General features: G+C 43.8%; 1 protein-coding gene across 4 annotated transcripts in view; it reads right to left on the bottom strand.

Annotated features, from left to right (window-relative positions):
- The window catches only part of P2RY2 (purinergic receptor P2Y2), a 37466-nt gene extending 22820 nt beyond the window's left edge, over positions 1 to 14646 (bottom strand). The window contains exon 1 of one of the 4 annotated variants that reach the window (XM_012456928.2): positions 14567 to 14646. The gene's annotated coding sequence lies outside the window, so the exon portion shown is untranslated. The remainder of the gene's footprint in view (positions 1 to 14566) is intronic. The other 3 variants (XM_012456920.2, XM_064365268.1, XM_064365270.1) reach the window with 3 other exon arrangements.
- Positions 14647 to 17813: the final 3167 nt, after the last annotated feature.

The following is a 17813-nucleotide window of genomic DNA, read 5'->3' as shown; positions in this document are numbered from 1 at the left end:
AGTTAAGAGGTTCACCAGGGTCAAGCCATGAAGGGTTTTATAACGCTGTACTAAGGAATTTTTTTGCTTGCTTGTTTAAAACATACTTGAATTTCTTTCTCAGCTCTATAGTTTAGTAAGTAATTAAGCTCTGGCTTTTATCTTTACTATTTTGTCCTCTTAATTACCTTTGGGTAGCTTTTCTGTTCTTTTTCTACAAGCTTATTAAAGTGAATGCTTAGGCTGGTGTGGAGGCTAATGCCTGTAATCCCAGCACTTTGGGAGGCCAAGGTGGGTGTATCACGTGGGGCCAGGAGTTCGAGACCAGCCTGGCCAACATAGTAAAACCCTGTCCCTACTAAAAATACAAAAATTAGCCATGGTGGCACATTAGGCATGGTGGCACACTCTCATAATCCCAGCTACTTGGGAGGCTGAGGTATGAGAATCACTTGAATCCAGGAGTTGGAGATTGCAGTGAGCCGAGATTGCACCAATCCACTCCAGCCTGGGCGACAGAGCGAGACACTGTCTCAAAATAAATCAATAAATAAAGCGAATACCTATTTTGTTGTCATTCCTTTTCAATAATGTAAGCAATTTTTAAGGCTATCATTTCCCTCTGAATTCAGCATTGTCTATGTAACACACATTTTGATATGTAAAGTTGTCTTTATCATTGTTTTGTAACTAGTAGTAATTGAATTTGTAATTACTCTTTGACACAACCAAAAGTCTTTTTAGGGGAATTTTAGGTTTTGGAGTTATTTTTATTGCTTAAACATGCTACGAATTTCTAGTTTTGCTGCAGGTATGTGGGGGAAGAAGGGTTAAATTAAAGGCTGTAAAGAAAGGTTAAAGTGTGTAGTTGGTGAATATTTTATTTTTTAGAATTTACTTTTTATGCATTCCATGGACATTTTTAAAGGAGATGTGTGTTTTCTTTTTATAGATCCACCTCTTTATATCTTATTTGCCTAGTTGTACTATATACATACATAACATACATATATAATATTTTAAAATAATTTTCCTTCCCTCCTTCCTTTCTTCCTCCCTTCCTACCTTCCTTCCTTTCTTTCTCTCTTTCTTCTTTCCTCTTTTTTTGAGTCAGGGTCTTGCTCTGCTGCCCAGCCCAGCTCATTGCAGCCTCAACTTCCCAGGCTCAGGTGATCCTCCCAGCACACTCAGCTAATTTTTTATATTTTTAATAGAGATAGGGTTTTACCATATTGCCCAGGCTGGTCTTGAACTCCTAGGCTTAAGCAAGCTGCTTGCCTCAGTCTCCTAAAGTGCTGGGATGACAGGCATGAGTTATTGCATCCAGCCTCAGTATTTCTTTTTCCCCTATTTAACCCTGCAGGCTGAAAATGATGTGTCTCTTACTACTTTTTTGTTTATATCAACCTCTCCTTCTATTTCTATTTCATCCATTTTGATGCTCTGTTAGTCAATATATAAAAGTTCATCCTCATTATGGCTTACATTTTTTTTTATATATAAATAAAAGTGTTCCCCTTTTGTCCCATTTAATGCTTTTAGCCATTTAAAAAAAATTTCCTACATCACTATTACCGTCCCCTACTTTATTTCATTTGCATTTAGCTAACATAGCTTTGTCTGTGTTTCCTCATGTAAACTTCCTGTGCCATTTAACTTTTCTACTTAAAATTTCGAATGAGTAATATATGGTTCAAAGATTTTATAACATAAGAAAAAGATATTCAGAGAAATATCTCCCTCCACCCCCCATCATTCACCTGCCTGGTTTCCACTGCTTCATTCACTCCTAATCTGGAAAGTGGGTTTATGAGTTTGTTGTGTATCCTTGAGTTCCTTTGTGCAAACATTTCCACTTATTTTCCTTTTTAATTTTTATTTATTTATTTTAATTTTTTTAAAAGATGAAGTCTCACTCTGTTGCCCAGGCTGGAGCGCAGTGGCATGATCTCAGCTCCCCACACCCTCCACCCTCCGGGTTCAAGCAATTCTTGTGCCTCAGCCACCCAAGTAGCTGGGACTACAGGTTTGCACCACCAGGCCTGGCTAATTTTTTGTATTTTTTTTTTTTTTTAGTAGAAACTGGGTTTCACCATGTTGGCCAGGCTTCTTTCAAACTCCTGACCTCAAGTGATTTGCCCACTTCAGTCTCCCTCATTTTCCTTTATTAAAAAACACAAAAAGAATACCATAAAGATACTGACCCTTGCATGTTATCACTTAACAGTGTATCTTGGGGATCTTTCCAAGTCAGTACATTGGAAGCTTTGTCATTCTTTTTAAGGGCTGCATAGTATCCCATTGTATAGTTGTACCATAATGTATTTAACCAGTCTTCTGTAGGTGGACGTTTGAGTTATTGCCAATTTTTTGCTAGTACAAACAATGCTGCAATGAATAGCCTTTTACATATTTTTTGCTTGGGTGTAAATATATGTAGGAAAATTTCACAGAAACATCATTACTCGATCAAAAGGATTGTGCATTTGAAGATTTGATAACTGTTTTCAAATCGTCAGCCGCTGGGATTGTATTCATTTGCCCTTCCACCAGCAATGTGTGAGAGTGCCTGCATCTCCATAGCCTTACCAACACTGTGATATCAAACTTTTGGATTTTTGCCAATCTGATAGGTAAAAAGTCATGTCTCTGTGTAGTTTTAATTTGTGGGTTTTGTTTTGTTTTGAGCACGTATCTTCATAACGAAAGAATAATTTACCATCCATTTCCATTTCCTTTTCCATTACAGTCATGAGTTGCTTAAAGACTGGGATGCAATGTGAGAAATGTGTTATTACACTATTTCATCATTGTGTGAATGTGCAGTGTACTTACGCAAACCTAGATGGCATAGCCTACTACACACCTGGGCTATATGGCATAGCCTATTGCTTCTAGGCCACAAACTCGTACCTGTCCTGACTACTAGAGACAATTGTAACACAATGGTAAGTATTTGTATATCTAGACATATCTACACATAGAAAAGGTACAGTAAAAACATAGTATTATAATCCCCGTGGGACCACTGTTGTACATGCAGTTCATCATTGATCAAAACATCACTATTCAGGCCGGGCGTGGTGGCTCATGCCTGTAATCCAAGCACTTTGGAGGCCAAGGTGGGCGGATCACCTGAGGTCGGGAGTTCAAGACCAGCCTGACCAACATGGTGAAACCCCGTATTAAAAAAAAAAATCACTATTCAGTGCATGACTGTATATCCTTTAGCAATTTTTCTATTAAGTTGTTGGTCTTATTGATTCCCATTAGTTTATTGTGTTTTAGGAAGATTTCATCCCTCTATCTGTGACCTGAATTGAAAATAATTTTTCCCAGTTTGTCATTTGTCTTCAGGTTTTTTATGTGTTAGTCCATTTTCTGTTCCTGTGACTGAATACCACAGACAGAGTAATTTATAAAGAATAGAGATCTAGGCCAGGGATGGTGGCTCACGCCTGTAATCCCAGCACTTTGGGAGGCTGAGGCAGATGGATCACAAGGTCAGGAGTTCAAGACCAGCCTGGACAACATAGTGAAACTTGTCTTTAATAAAAATACAAAAAATTAGCCCAGCCTGGTGGTGGGTGCCTGTAATCCTAGCTACTCCAGAGGCTGAGGCTGGAGAGTAGCTTGAACCGGGGAGGCAGAGGTTGCAGTGAGCTGAGATCGTGCCATTGCACTCCAGCCCAGGAGACAGTGTGAGATTCCATCTCAAAAAAAAAAAAAAAAAAAAAGAATAGAGGTTTATTTAGGTCATGATCCTGGAGGCTGGGAAGGTCAATAGCATGGTTCAGGCATCTAGTGAGGGCTTTCCTGCTGCAACCATGAAATGTGAGAGGTATCACATGGCAATACAAAGCAAGCGTGCTACCTCAGGTCTGTCTTCCTCTCCTTATAAAACCACCAGTCCCATCATATGGGCCCCACCCTGATGACTTTATCTAATCCTAATTACCTCCTAAAGGCCCCACCTCCAATCAACAATAAATTTAGAGATTAAGTTTCCAACCCACAATATTTAGAGGACATGTTCAAATCATAGCATTTAGGTCTTTAACTTTTTTTAATATAGAAGTTTTAATTTTTCTGTGATTGAATTTATCGATTTTTTTAAAATATATATTTTATTGTGTTTTAGGTTTTGGGGTACACGTGAAGAACATAGGTACATACACAGCAATGTGGTTTGCTGCCTTCCTCCCCATCACCTATATCTGACATTTCTCCCCATATTATCCCTCCCCCAAAAAAAGTGGGGACACTCCCCTCTTTTTTTTTTTTTTATTCAGGGTCTCACTTTGTCCCCAGGCTGGAGTGTCACTGCAGCCTTGACCTCCCAGGCTCAAGCAATCCTCTCACATCAGCCTCATGAGTACCTGGGACTACAGGTGTGCACCACCACACCTAGCTAGTTTTGTTTTGTTTTATGCAGAGAAAAGGTCTCATTATGTAGTCCAGGCCGGTCTCAAACTCGTGTACTTAAGAGGTCCTCCTACTTCAGCCTTCCAAAGTGCTGGCATTACAGGTGTGAGCCATGACACCTGCCCAACCTTTTCTTTTATGGCTTCTGGAGTTTGAGTGATAATTAGAAAGGGTTTTTCTACTCCTACTCCAAGATTTCTTCCCCATATGTTTTTTTTTTTTTTTGAGACAGAGTCTTGCTCTGTTGCCAGGTGCCAGGCTGGAGTACAGTGGCATGATCTTGGCTCATAGCAACCTCTGCCTCCTGGGTTCAAGCAATTCTCCTGCCTCAGCCTCCCAAGTAGCTGAGAACTACAGGCGCACGCCACCACGCCCAGCTAAATTTTGTATTTTTAGTAGAGATGGAGTTTCACCATGTTGGCCAGGATGGTCTTGATCTCTTGACCTCGTGATCCACCCACCTTGGCCTCCCAAAGTGCTGGGATTATAGCGCCCGGCCCATATATTCTTTTAGTACTCTTTTTTCTCTCTTTTCACATGTATATCTTTAATACATGTATTTGGACATTCTGTATTATTTTAAGCATTTCTTGTAAGCAGCATATTGTGTAGTGGAATTTTGTTTTTAAACATGAGAATATAAAAATATTTGCCTTCAATAACATAGCTTAATTTACTTATATATATTTCATAACTAATGTGGCCTCATTTTACTTCATTTTTGTGCTTCCTTATTCCTTTATTTTTTGTTCTTTGCTATACATTTTAGGTTTTTCTTGCTTTTAGCTTCTATTATGATTTTGAAGGTGAAGATCAAGTTTGTAGTTCTTTAAACCCTCCTTTTTTTTAAGACAGGATCTCACTCTGTTGCCCAGGCTGGAGTTCAGTGGTGCGATCTCAGCTCAGTACAGCCTCCACCTCCCAGGTTCAAGCAATTCTCATGCCTCAGCCACCCAAATAGCTGGGATTACTGGCACACACTGCCACACGTGGTTGACTTTTGTATTTTTGGTAGAGACAGAGTTTCACCATGTTAGCCAGGCTGGTCTCGAACTCCTGGCCTCAAGTCATTCACCTGCCTTGGTCTACCAAGGTGCTGAGACTACAGGCATGAGCCACTGCGCCTGACCTCTTTAGGTCTTTAGATTAGTCAAGCACATATACTTAAATGTATATTTATCAAATTACCAAAGTCAGTAGGAGGTGCCGTTTATTACTCTGTACTGGCTGCGTTTAATGGATCTCTACTCTTGTCTGCATTATACAGATGAGGAAACTAAAGCTCAGCATGTTTACGTAATTTGCCCAAGGTCATCCAATATATTTTTTTTTTGCGACAGAGTCTCTCTCTGTTGCCCACGCTTGATTGCAGTGGTGTGATCTCTGTTCACTGCAACCTCCACCTCTTGGGTTCAAGCGATTCTTCTGCCTCAGCCTGCCGAGTAGCTGCGATTACAGGTGCACACCACCACGCCTGGCTAGTTTTTGTATTTTTGGTAGAGACAGAGTTTCTCCATGTTGGCCAGGCTAGTCTTGAACTCCTGACCTGAGGCAATCTGTCCACCTCGGCCTCTCAAAGTGCTGGGATTACAGGTGTGAGACACAGCACCCAGCCTAATAATTTTCAATGATCTCTGGATGATGGAAAATTAGCAAGCTTAAGCCAGGCAGGGCCACCCCAGAACTGGAGTGTGTAGGAAATCTCCGCTAAACAACACAGCTGAAAACAAAGGAGGGATGAATTCCTCAAAGTAAAATCCCGTGGCCTCATAACCCTTGATATGGAGCTCTTGGATTTTTGCCAATCTGATAGGTAAGAAATCATAGCTCACTGTAGCTGTGGTTTGGATTTCTCTTATGAGTGAGACCACGCATCTTTTCATATGTTTGAAAGCCATTTGCATCTTCATTTCAATGAACTGCCTATTCAAATCCTTTGCCCACTTGGGAGGCACCCAGCAAATAACCACTACATCAAAGCTTCCCGAATTGTTTGTTTTGAGAATACCAAACAGATGACTTTTAGAGTTGTATTGTTTATTACAGAAAATCATTTCAGAGATAATAAGCTCTTTATCTGAACCTTCAGAACAATTTTCTTCCTGCTGGTGCTGTGAGATCTCACAGATTCCACATTGATTGTTTTTGTTCACTCTCTCTTGATTAGGCAGAAATAAAGCCAGGCCAAGGACTGTCTCCTGATCCTTTCAACCTTATGCTGTAAAGCTTAATAATTGTGGAAGTCTCAATTCCACCATTAGACAGCCAGTGTAGACACAGAAAAAGAAGCTGACAGAGGTCGACTAGGGGAATTATCATCATTATCATCAATAATAGCTAGCACTCAAACAGCACTATATGTATGTAAATTTATTTATGTGTGTGTATTCGTGTATATATATATGCACTAAATGCTGATATGCTAAATTTATGCACACACATAAATTTAGTTCTCACAACATTCTTGTAAAACAAGTACTTTTCCTATTTCCATTTTACAGATGACCAAGGTGAGGCACCGATAGGTTCTATAACTTGTCCTAGCTCACACAGCTAAAATCTGGTGGAACCATAACTCTACCTATATGATCTGGTCCCGGAATCCATGCCCTCAATCATTCTGACTGGCTTGGAAGATAATTCCTGTGTTGTTAAGGTATGGCCAAACATCCATCTGGTCACTACTGCCCTTGGGGCTCTGAGACTGGAGTAGGGAGTTGGGGATTGGTCTCTCTTATCTCCTTTGGAACCTTTCATTCTCCATTCATTAATTTATGTAATCCTCTGATTCATTCAACAAATATTTATTGAGTGCCTACTATGTGTCAAGTCCTGTGCCAGGTGCCAGAGATAACCAAGATAAATTAGAGATGGTCTTTGTCCTTAAAGAGTTTGCAGTAAAGAGGGGTGGGAGATAAGACATGGTCAGTTAATGACACAGATGACACATGCTGTTCTGTTTCGAAGGGAGTAGTAGGTGGTGTGTCGTCCAAGAATATGTTTCTCAATCTGGCCCCATCTACCATCTAGTTAGCGCAATTTCTCTCTTGCACTTTACCCTGTGATCTTCTCTTATCTTTAGTTTATAAAGCATCACTGCAAGCTTTTGGATTTCTGCATATCTTCTTGAGCATTGTCACAGGGTGTGGAGAGTCGTCTCATCAGTTATAACTGCTGTCATTTTTTTATTATCTCAGAAAAGCAGCCCTGTTCCTACGAGTAAGGAGAAGCCAGGGAAGGGTTTCAAGTAGGGCAGATGGGCACATTAGCATTCCAGCTGTAATGTGAAAAATAAATTGAATGAGGGAAGTGAGATAGGCAGCCCATTCAGGAAACTGCTCCATTGTTCAGGCGGAATTACCTAAGCGAAGGCTGTGGCTGGGGGAAGCAGGAGGTATGGATTCAAGGAATATCAAGCAAATGAAATCAAAGGGACTTAGCAATTCAATCAACAATGTTTAATTAGCACCTATTAAGTGTCAGGTGCCTAGAATACAGCAGGGAATAAGATAGACACAGCCCTTGCCTTCATTGCATCTAGATGGGGAAAGGGACAATTGGAGACTTTGCAATAAAAGATGATAAACGATGCAACAGAACACATCAGGTCACTGCAGGAAAACAGAAGTGGGCACGTGAGGGGGCGTGCGAGAGGAGTCCAGGCTGATGCCTGAATTTCTGCCTTGGCTACAGGAGTAGATGGTGGGGCTATCATCTGAGCCGGAGAATCCAGAAAGGCAGAACCCTATGGACATCTCTCTGGGTGCCCCCAAGCCCAGGTGGTAAGCAGAGACTGTTGAATGAATGAATAAATGAATATGGGCATATGAATACTCCCCAGCCCCCAGCCTGACCCTGAAAGAGGAAGATGGGGAGTGGTCCTGAAAGAAACTAGAAGTTTCAGGAAGCACAGTGGTTACTCAACACCCACAAACTGTCAGCCCAACCTCTTCCCAGTTACCCAACGGGCCATATGAGGCAGCCATGACTCTCCTGATGTCCAGCAACACAAGCTGGGCTGCCATGACTCAGTGTATCTGGGTCCTGGACAGTGAGCAGATTCAATATACCCCTGGCTCTTTGAGGCCACCAGTGTGGGCCCCAAAAGCTATTGGAGGCCTTCCTGGAATGGGAAGGGAAGGAAGAATTAGCCCTCCAAATTCCCCGTGCATGTGTTCCTATAGTTGGGACCCTTCCTCTGGCTCCTGCATCCCTGATGTGTCCCCCTGCCTCAGCACCAAGACTCCTGAGTCTGGGTCTGTTTGCCTCTGTCCAAAAGCAGAGATTGATAACTATCTTCTGTATGCCCAGTGCCCAGCTTGGACAACCCCTTCCCCCAGCACATTAATGGAAAATTTCTTTTCTTTGTCATTTTACTTTCTTTGTTTGCTTGTTTTGAGACAGAATGTCTCTCTGTCATCCAAGGTGGAGTACAGTAGTGTGATAATGCCTCACTGAAGCCTCGATCTCCTGGCCTCAAGTGATCCTCCCACCCTAGCCTCCCAAGTAGCTGGGACTAAATGGGCACCACCATCTCCAGATAATTTTTCTATTTGTTTTTTGTAGAGATAGGTTTTTGTCATCTTGCCAGGCTGGTCTTGAATTCCTGGGCTCAAGCAATCTGTCCCCGCTCAGCATCCCAAAGTGCTGAAATTACAGGCCTGAGCCACTGTGCCCTGGCAGAAAATGTTTCTTTAGTTCAGAGACAGCTGTACCCTAAGCCCAGGGGCCAGGCTCCCCGACCCTCAGGAGAAGGAAGGCTCACCAGGAGCCACATAAATACCATGTCCTTGGCATGTGGCCAGGATGCCCATGGTTACACCATGACTGGGTGGGCCTAGGCTCTGACAGCCTCTGACCCAGGGTGGGGAAGGCACCAACCCACTGCCCTGCCTCTGCCTCTGCCCGCTGTCCATATCTGAGTATCCTGGAATTGAAGAACCTTTGAATCTAAAGGATAGAAAGGCCCTCTGTGCTCTTGCTGTCCATCTGCCTTTTTTCTTCTGTGTTTCTTAGCCATTCATTCTCCTTTATCATTTACTGCCCCTCAAAAAATTGTCTGCATTCCCATCTTCTCTCTGTCCTGTGAAAAAGGACATATGAGCTTCTGTGCCCCATCGGGGGCTTGGAATCGCCACTCAGTAGTTCTCCCTTGTGCACATTAATGAATGTGTCTGCCTTTTCTCCTATTCATTTGCCTTTGGTCAGTTGATGTTTCAGCAAACATTCAGAAGGCAAAGGGGGAGTTTTCCCTTGGCCCCTAAAGTCGCTGGCCAGGTGTTTGCCATCAGCATAGGGTTACATGGAACTGGCAGGGAAAAACTTCTGTGGCCTTTTTGGCACCCATCACTGCTAGTAGGTCGCAAAAGGGCCTAATGGCCCCTGGTATGAATGCATGTGTGTGTGTGTGTGTGTGTGTGTGTGTGTGTGTGTGTGTGTGTTTATTTTATCCATATATGTTTATATTAGTATACACTACTCTCTCTCTATATATATATACACACACACACACACACACACACACATATATAAAAGTGAAATTTGTAAGTATACATAAATGGATTTTTTGCTTGAGATGGAGTTTTGCTCTTGTTGCCCAGGCTGGAATGCAATGGCATGATCTCAGCTCACGGCAACCTCCACCTCCCAGGTTCAAGTGATTCTCCTGCCTCAGCCTCCTGAGTAGCTGGGATTATAAGCATGCCATGTGCCACCATGCCCAGCTAATTTTGTATTTTTAATAGAGACAAGGTTTCTCCATGTTGGTCAGGCTGGTCTCAAACTCCCAGCCTCAGGTGATCCGCCTGCCTCGGCCTCCCAAAGTGCTGAGATTACAGGTGTGAGCCACCGCACCCAGCCCATATATGGATATTTTATGTGTGTGTGTGTGTGTGTGTGTACATACATACATTTCTTTTTCTTCTCACATATATGGGGATATGCCACCAGACTGGCAGACAGTGCAATAAATTTATATGTATAAATATCTAGATTTTAATTTTTATCTATTGGTGCATACCATTACATATGTAACATGTTTCTTATATATTTAAAAATAGAAATCTTCTATTTGTGATTGTGTATATATTTCTAGTTTTGCCTCTCCTTGTGTCTGTACTTGTAAAACACTTGAGTGACAGGCAGTGCCACATTGTTTCTTGAGAGCAGGTTCTGAAGCCCTGAGTCCCCACTGAGTCTTGTTCCTCTGGTCTCGTGTGAGGACATGGCTGTGCATTGGACTCTAGATGTCAGAGCCATTTGTTCGCATGGTATCTCCATGAGGTTGAGCCCCCACTCTAGGAGAAAACAGCTGTTTAGGGGTGAATGGGGGCAGCAAAACCCGAATTGACTGGTCAGTATCAGGCAGGCTCACATTCAAGTCCTATCTGATTGCAGCTTCTCTGAGCTAAGAAGAGAAGAGAAGGGGCTCTTCTTGACTTGTGCAGCCACACACTTGTCAGCCTGGGCTGTGACCTAAAGGCTGGCTCAAAAACTCACACTGCTCCTCCCTTCTGAAGAATCCAAACTGACCTGTTCAGGCCCCGATCATAATGCCCTCAGCAATGGGAATTCACCTTAACCTGGGACCTGAGACCAGCCTTCTTCCTGAGACCTGTGACCAGTCACTTCCCTGAGGGTCTCCTCCCTGTCTCCAAGGCCACAGAGCCTTATCTTCCCCCAACAACCCAGAACAGCCCATGAGAAACGGGGAGGGGATGCAGATGAAGCCCCTGCCATTCCTGAGACATGAATAAGTGAGCAGTAGCTCCTTTCTCCACGACCACGGTTAAAATGTCATCACATGCAATCACCAAACCAACAGCGAGGCCACTGACAGGCAAGAGACAGGCTGTTTTGCCAAGCAGGAAGCTGAAGACTGTTTTGAGGCAGTGTGCCATGGTGGTTAAGAGCACCTCTGCTAGGTCCTAGCTGCGTGACCCTTAATCCTTCTCAAGTGGATTTTCTTGCTGGTAAAATTGGGTAATGATGCCTGCCTGGTAGGTTAGTGTGTGGATTAAATGACTGTGTAAAGAGAGGGTGAGCCCAGTGCATAATAGGGCTTTCCCATGCTCTATTAGAAAGCCCTTTCCCATAATAGGGCTTTCCAATAGAGCCCGTGCTTTCCCATGGCGATGTTGGACGCTGTTTCCACACAGCCACACACCCGACATGGGCTCCCCGGGTCCCCTTCTAGACAGCCCATGTTCCCTGCCATGGCTGGACTCATCCAGGCTGATGGCCAAATGCAGCCTCCACTGGGAGGGGAGAGGCCCACTCCACCCTGGGGATTGCCCCATCACCTTGTCTGTGCCCATCTTGTGGGCTCCCCACCCTTCAGGTCTTTTCTACCTGAGAGCGAACTAGGGCTCTCCTTCCTGTCCTGGAATCACTTATTTGTATGACCCTTCAAGCAAGACGTCATGTGTTTACCGAAATTTCTCAAGCACCTCCTGGGAACAGGGCCCTGGCGGGGAGATCCAGGGGCCCAGAAGAAACACAGAGAGTAGGGAGGGGGAGGGGGGCACACAGTTCAATTAGTTCTCAAGTATTAAACAAAGGATTTTGTTTTTTCTGATGCTAGAAATAACACCTCTTCATTGCAGAGTATTTGAAAAGTACAGAAAAATATAAAGCAGGAAATAAAAAATCCTGACTGTCCTGATTCACACAGGTAACCGACGTTAAGATTTTGTTGTGCTTGATACCAGGGTTTTCTAAGCATTTTAACGGAGTCATACTGTATAATACAATTCTGTATCCTGCTTTTTTTCATTCACCATAAAGACACAAAACACTTTCCTAGGTTTTTACAAGCCAGTCAGTTAAATTATACCCTGTTGATTTCAGCTCATCATTCTGACAAAAATCCTTAACTTTCTTTCTTTCTTTTTTTTTTTTTTCTTTTTTTTGAGACAGAGTTTCACTCTTGTTACCCAGGCTGAAGTGCAATGGCGCGATCTCGGCTCACCGCAACCTCCGCCTCCTAGGTTCAGGCAATTCTCCTGCCTCAGCCTCCTGAGTAGCTGGGATTACAGGCATGCGCCACCATGCCCAGCTAATTTTTTGTATTTTTTTTAGTAGAGACGGGGTTTCACCATGTTGACCAGGATGGTCTCGATCTCGTGACCTCGTGATCCACCTGCCTCGGCCTCCCAAAGTGCTGGGATAACAGGCGTGAGCCACTGCGCCCGGCAAAATCCTTAACTTTCATTAGGATTTAGCTGTTTCTTCCTAGGAAGGCACAGTGCTGGGTGCCAGCCTGGAGGAAAAGGAAGAGGGAGGAGAAAAGAGGAGATAAAACCAACACCAAGGAGATTTATTCTTTCTGCCCCTTTCTGCCCCTCATGCTAAATGTTTCTCAGTATGGGAATGCCATGGCAGCCACCTGACTCCCAGGGTCACCTGGACTCACCTAAGGTTCTGAATCTTTCCCCATTCACTTTGCACACCCAACCCTAAAGTGAAGAGAGCATACTCCCTGCTAAGAAAAATGCCTTCCTCTGTAGGGGATAGCCCTGCAGACCCTAGGCAGCAAAGATTCTGCTCCAGCCACCTTGCTCCCACTGAGGTCCTCTGCCTACTTGTCAGATGGCCTGGTTTTCAGGCCTCTGTAGCCTGGTCACCATTTCTTGACTCAGCACATACCCCAAAGTGTCAAAAAGGTCCTAGAGCTCCAGCTGGGCCTGGCTGAGTGTGGAGCAGGGCGGGGCAGTCCCCTCTGCTCAGGATGCTGTGCCTCTGTTCATGCAGCCTGCATTTGCATTTGCATTTGTTGTTTGGCAGCCTCCCCCTTAGCTCTTGTAGAGCTTGTGGTCAGCTCAAACTGTGAGCTCCTTTTTGTGTCATTGCTGGTAAACCAGTACTCCCATTGCCTGTACTTGGACAATCTTTTGAAGAAACAACACGCAAGCGTTGATACATTTCCCATTTTATATATTTGCGTTGTGATTTTTAGCACCCTTCCTGGATTTTTGTCATGGGTGAACTTGATACATGTGCACCATGTCTTTATCCAACCTGTTGATGATTACTCCAACCTGGCCCAAGACAGAAACTCCCTTCTCACAGGCCCTGGTCCATAACTGGGGCCATAAGTTTGATCAGTTTCCTAAAAGCCTGTGAGGAAATACCACCTTCTTTAAAAACCCAATCATGCATGAATATTCACCCAAAATAATTGAAATCAGATACTCAGACAAATACTTATACATGATTGTTCATAGCAGCACTATTCAAAATAGCCAAAAAGTAGAAATAACCTAAATGTCCATCAACAGATGAATGGATAAACAGAATGTGGCATTCACACAGTGGAATATTACTCAACCATAAAAGCAATAAAGTTCTGACACTTCTATAACATGGACGAACCTCAAAAAAACATTATGCTAAGTGAAAGAAGCCAGATACAAAAGGTCACATATTATCTGATTCCATCTATGTGAAATACCCAGAATAAATAAATCCATAGAGGCAGAAAGCAGATTGGTGGCTGTCAGGGGCTGAGGGGTAGGGGGAACAGAGAGTGACTGCTTAAGCAGGTTTTCTATCGGGGTGATGAAAATGTTTTACATGGGGCATAGTAGCTCACAGCTGTAATTCCAGCACTCTGTAAGGATGAGGCTGGCAGATTGCTTGAGTCCAGGAGTTCAAGACCAGCCTGGGCAATATGGTGAAAAATAATACAAAAATTACAAAAACTAGCTGGGCATGGTGGCACATGCCTGTAGTCCCAGCTAGTCGGGAGGCTGAGGTGGGAGGATCACCTGAGCCTGGGAGGCGGAGGTTGCAGTGAGCCAAGATCACATCACTGCACTCCAGCTTGGGTGACAGAGACAGACCCTGTCTCAGAGAGAAAAAAACATGTTTTGGAACTAGATAGAGATGGTGGTTGCACAACACTGCAAATGTACTAAATGCAACTGAAATGTACACTTTAAAATGGTTAATTGTATATTATGTGAATTTTACCTCAATAAAAAAGTGATTTGCAAAAGAAAATAAATTCAATTATGCATTCAATCGACAACCTTGTTCTGGGCAATAGGGACATGGAAATGAATCAGACCCGGTTCCTGCCAATGCTGGTAGAGCCCATAGCCTTAGAAGCTGAGATGGGGCAGTTGAACCCAGAACTCAAACACTGCCCTCTGAGACTTACCTACTGGCTGGGTTCTCTCATGGGTTCCCACCATGCAGACTGCCAGGGGCTGCTGTCCCTTCCATCTCAGTAATCAGAATGTACCCTTTGAGTAACTTTGCCATGGAGAAGTCTGACAATCACTCCCTCTGTCATGTGATCAAGCCTGTTATCAGTGGTGATAAGTCATGCTAATGGAATGTTCCCTTGATATAACGCAGTGAGAATGGCACTTCACCTGGGTGACCTTCCTCCCAAGAACTCAACCCAGTCTAATCATGAGAAAACCAACAGAAAAGCCCAAACTGAGGGAGAGTCTGCACAATACCTGATGATGAATACTCAAAACTGTCAAGATCATCAAAAACCAGGAGAGTCTGAGCAACTCTCCCAGACCAGGAAGAAAGGATGGAGGCATAATGTTGAAGTATAACGTGACATCTTGAATGGAATCCTGGGACAGAAAAAGGACATTAGGTAAAAATGGAGGAAATGTAATAAAGTATGGATTTTAGTGAATAATAATAATGTATTAATACTGGTTTATTTGTTGTGGCAAATATGAGATGTTAGCAGGAGAGGAAAGTGGATGAGGATATACGAGAATCCTCTGTACCATCTTCACAACTTTTCTGTCCATCAGAAACTATTCTTTTAAGAGAATAGTTTCTCTGTTTGTTCTAAAATTTTATTTTAAATTATTATCCTTAAAAATTACATTCTTAAAATGGCTGTAACAGGCTGTTCAGATAGAGGTGACAACGGGGACACGGATGGGGTGGAGTGTGACCTACTAAACAGTTTGGCATATAAGGTATCATTTGTTCTCCAGGTGCTAACTGACTCCAGGGAGAAACATAAGGCCTCGTCTGATCTCCACCCTCCCCTTCTAGTTCCTGACCTGCCTCTTGTTGATAGGCTTCTGACTTGGGAGCATCCTTAGAGACACCAATATCTTCAAAAGTCCAGACTAAGAGAGTCAGGGTCTGGCCAGGCATGGCGGCTCATGTCTGTAATCCCAGCACTTTGGGAGGCCGAGGGGGTGGATCATCTGAGGTCAAGAGTTCAAGACCAGCCTGGTCAACATCATGAAACCCCATATCTACTAAAAATATAAAAATTAGCTGGGCATGCGTGCCTATAATCCCAGCTACCTGGGAGACTGAGGCAGGAGAATCACTGGAACCTGGGAGGCAGAGGTTGCAGTGAGTTGAGATCATGCCACTGCACTCCAGCCTGGGCAACTGAGTAAGACACAATCTCAGAAAAAAGAGTGAGGGTCTCTCTTCTGTAACCATAAGATCCCACAGCAGTTCTGCTTCCCAGGCCCTGGACCACACATCTTTCCCAGGGCACTTACACCAGGAAGAACTTTAGATAAGCCGTTTCACTGCCTTCGCACAGGGGTGCGGCCTCATGGCCTCATGTTTATGTTCTGAGTCAACAGTAGAATGACATCTTAATCCAGCATAATATCCACTGATGCTCCGCCCACTAGTCAGGGGCCATTTCCTCCTCTACTGAGTAGAGAAGGTTGGTACATAAGGGCATCAAAGACACCATCCATTTGCTCAGAAGGGCATCATGATGCCTTTGACTGGCAGGATAGTGGTTAAGAGGAATGATTTGGAATAGACAACTCTATATTCAAATCCTGATTCTATCACTTGTTCATTTCTTTAAACCCTATGACCCTCAGTTTCCACAACTGTAAAATACAGGTAACAAGGGTCTGGACTATTGAAGGTATTGGTAACCTGGAATGTTGCTGGCAGAGGGTGTAAAAGTCTCTCCTCTGTGGTTTCCATCGTTTATCTTTTGAAAGTTGAATCTCCAGGCCAGTGCAGTGGCTCACACCTGTAATCCCAACACTTTGGGAGGCTGAGGCAGACAGATCACTTGAGGGCAGGAGTTCAAGACCAGCCTGGTCAACATAGTGACACACTGTCTCTACTAAAAATACAAAAATTATCTGGGTGTGGTGATGCACGCCACAGCCAGCTAATTTTCTACTCAGGAGGCTGAGACAGGAGACTCACTTGAACCCAGGAGATGGAAGCTGCAGTGAGCCAAGATTGTGCCACTGCACTCCAGTCTGGGTGACAGAGTGAGATTCCATCTCAAAAAAAAAAAAAAAAAAGTTGAATTTCCATTCTCCTGGTGTTTGTGTTCTCTGTGAGTCCTCAAAGCTCTCTGACAGTGGTTCCGTGAGCATAGTGGTGGGCTCCACTGTGGCCAGGGGTGCAATTCAGCCCAAAACTCCTTTGGAGCAGCTAGGGGAAGGGCAGAAGGGTCTGATGCTTACCCATCCTGACCCCAATCCTCTGTCAACGACATTCCATGTCATGTCATTTACCTGAAGGTTTCTGAGCTTCTGGCAAGTAGGGGGAAGGCAACGAGCAGGAAAAAGCTGCAGGGATTCACTGGCTCACCAGCCTCCCTTCTGTTCTAACAGTGACCAACAGTGGAAAGAGGAGGAGAGCTATCAATGCCATTTTGGGGAATCATATTTGAATGATTACCTTGTGCCAGGTACCTTATGCCTCCCTTTCCCAAGCCCTTGGCTCCCAGGTCAAGTAGGAGAAGTCTTATAATTCCTTTGTGTCTTGTGTCTCTGAATCTTGTCTCTATAATCAATTAAGAAATTACCCATAGGACATATCTCCTCCTCTTCTTGACTCTCTCTATCAAATATTGACCTACTTGCCTACTGTAACTATCCCTAGAGAGATCATTCCCTGGGTAAGGAAAACTATCATTGCCATTGTCAGTGGTGACTCCACAATCACTATCAAGAATCACTACCTTTACCACACCATCAATCATCATAGCAAATCCTGCTCTCCTCACAATGCCTTTAATGATAGTTGAAATTTATTGAGCACCTAGTATGTGTCAGATACTGAAACAAGAGCTTTCCATGTATAATCTTAATATTATCATCTAAATTCCATGTTCTTAATAGACAACCCTGTTCCAGCCCTGGTCTAGGAGTGTAAAACCCTCCTTTCTTTTGCTGGGAGTATTTGCATCTGCTGTGGTTGTGTTTTTGCCACTATGAACACTGCACACGGACAGGCCCTGGAAGACCATCCCAGGGTGTGTGAGAGCCCCTGGGGTAGGGGGACAGACCTGGGAACCTGAGCTGGGCTCCAAGCATGCCAAAGGTCTCAGCTCTGCCCATGAGCTGGGGGCTGGCAATGACCTTGGAACCAGGAGCTGGCATAACCAGAATCTCAGTAAGATTCCAATGGAAGACAGGGACTTT

This window comes from Aotus nancymaae, unplaced genomic scaffold (genome assembly GCF_030222135.1).
Source record: "Aotus nancymaae isolate 86718 unplaced genomic scaffold, 86718_ANA_hifiasm-v0.15.2.pri h1tg000059l, whole genome shotgun sequence".
Taxonomy (NCBI): Eukaryota; Metazoa; Chordata; class Mammalia; order Primates; family Aotidae; genus Aotus; species Aotus nancymaae.
This window is presented reverse-complemented; position numbering and strand designations above follow the sequence as displayed.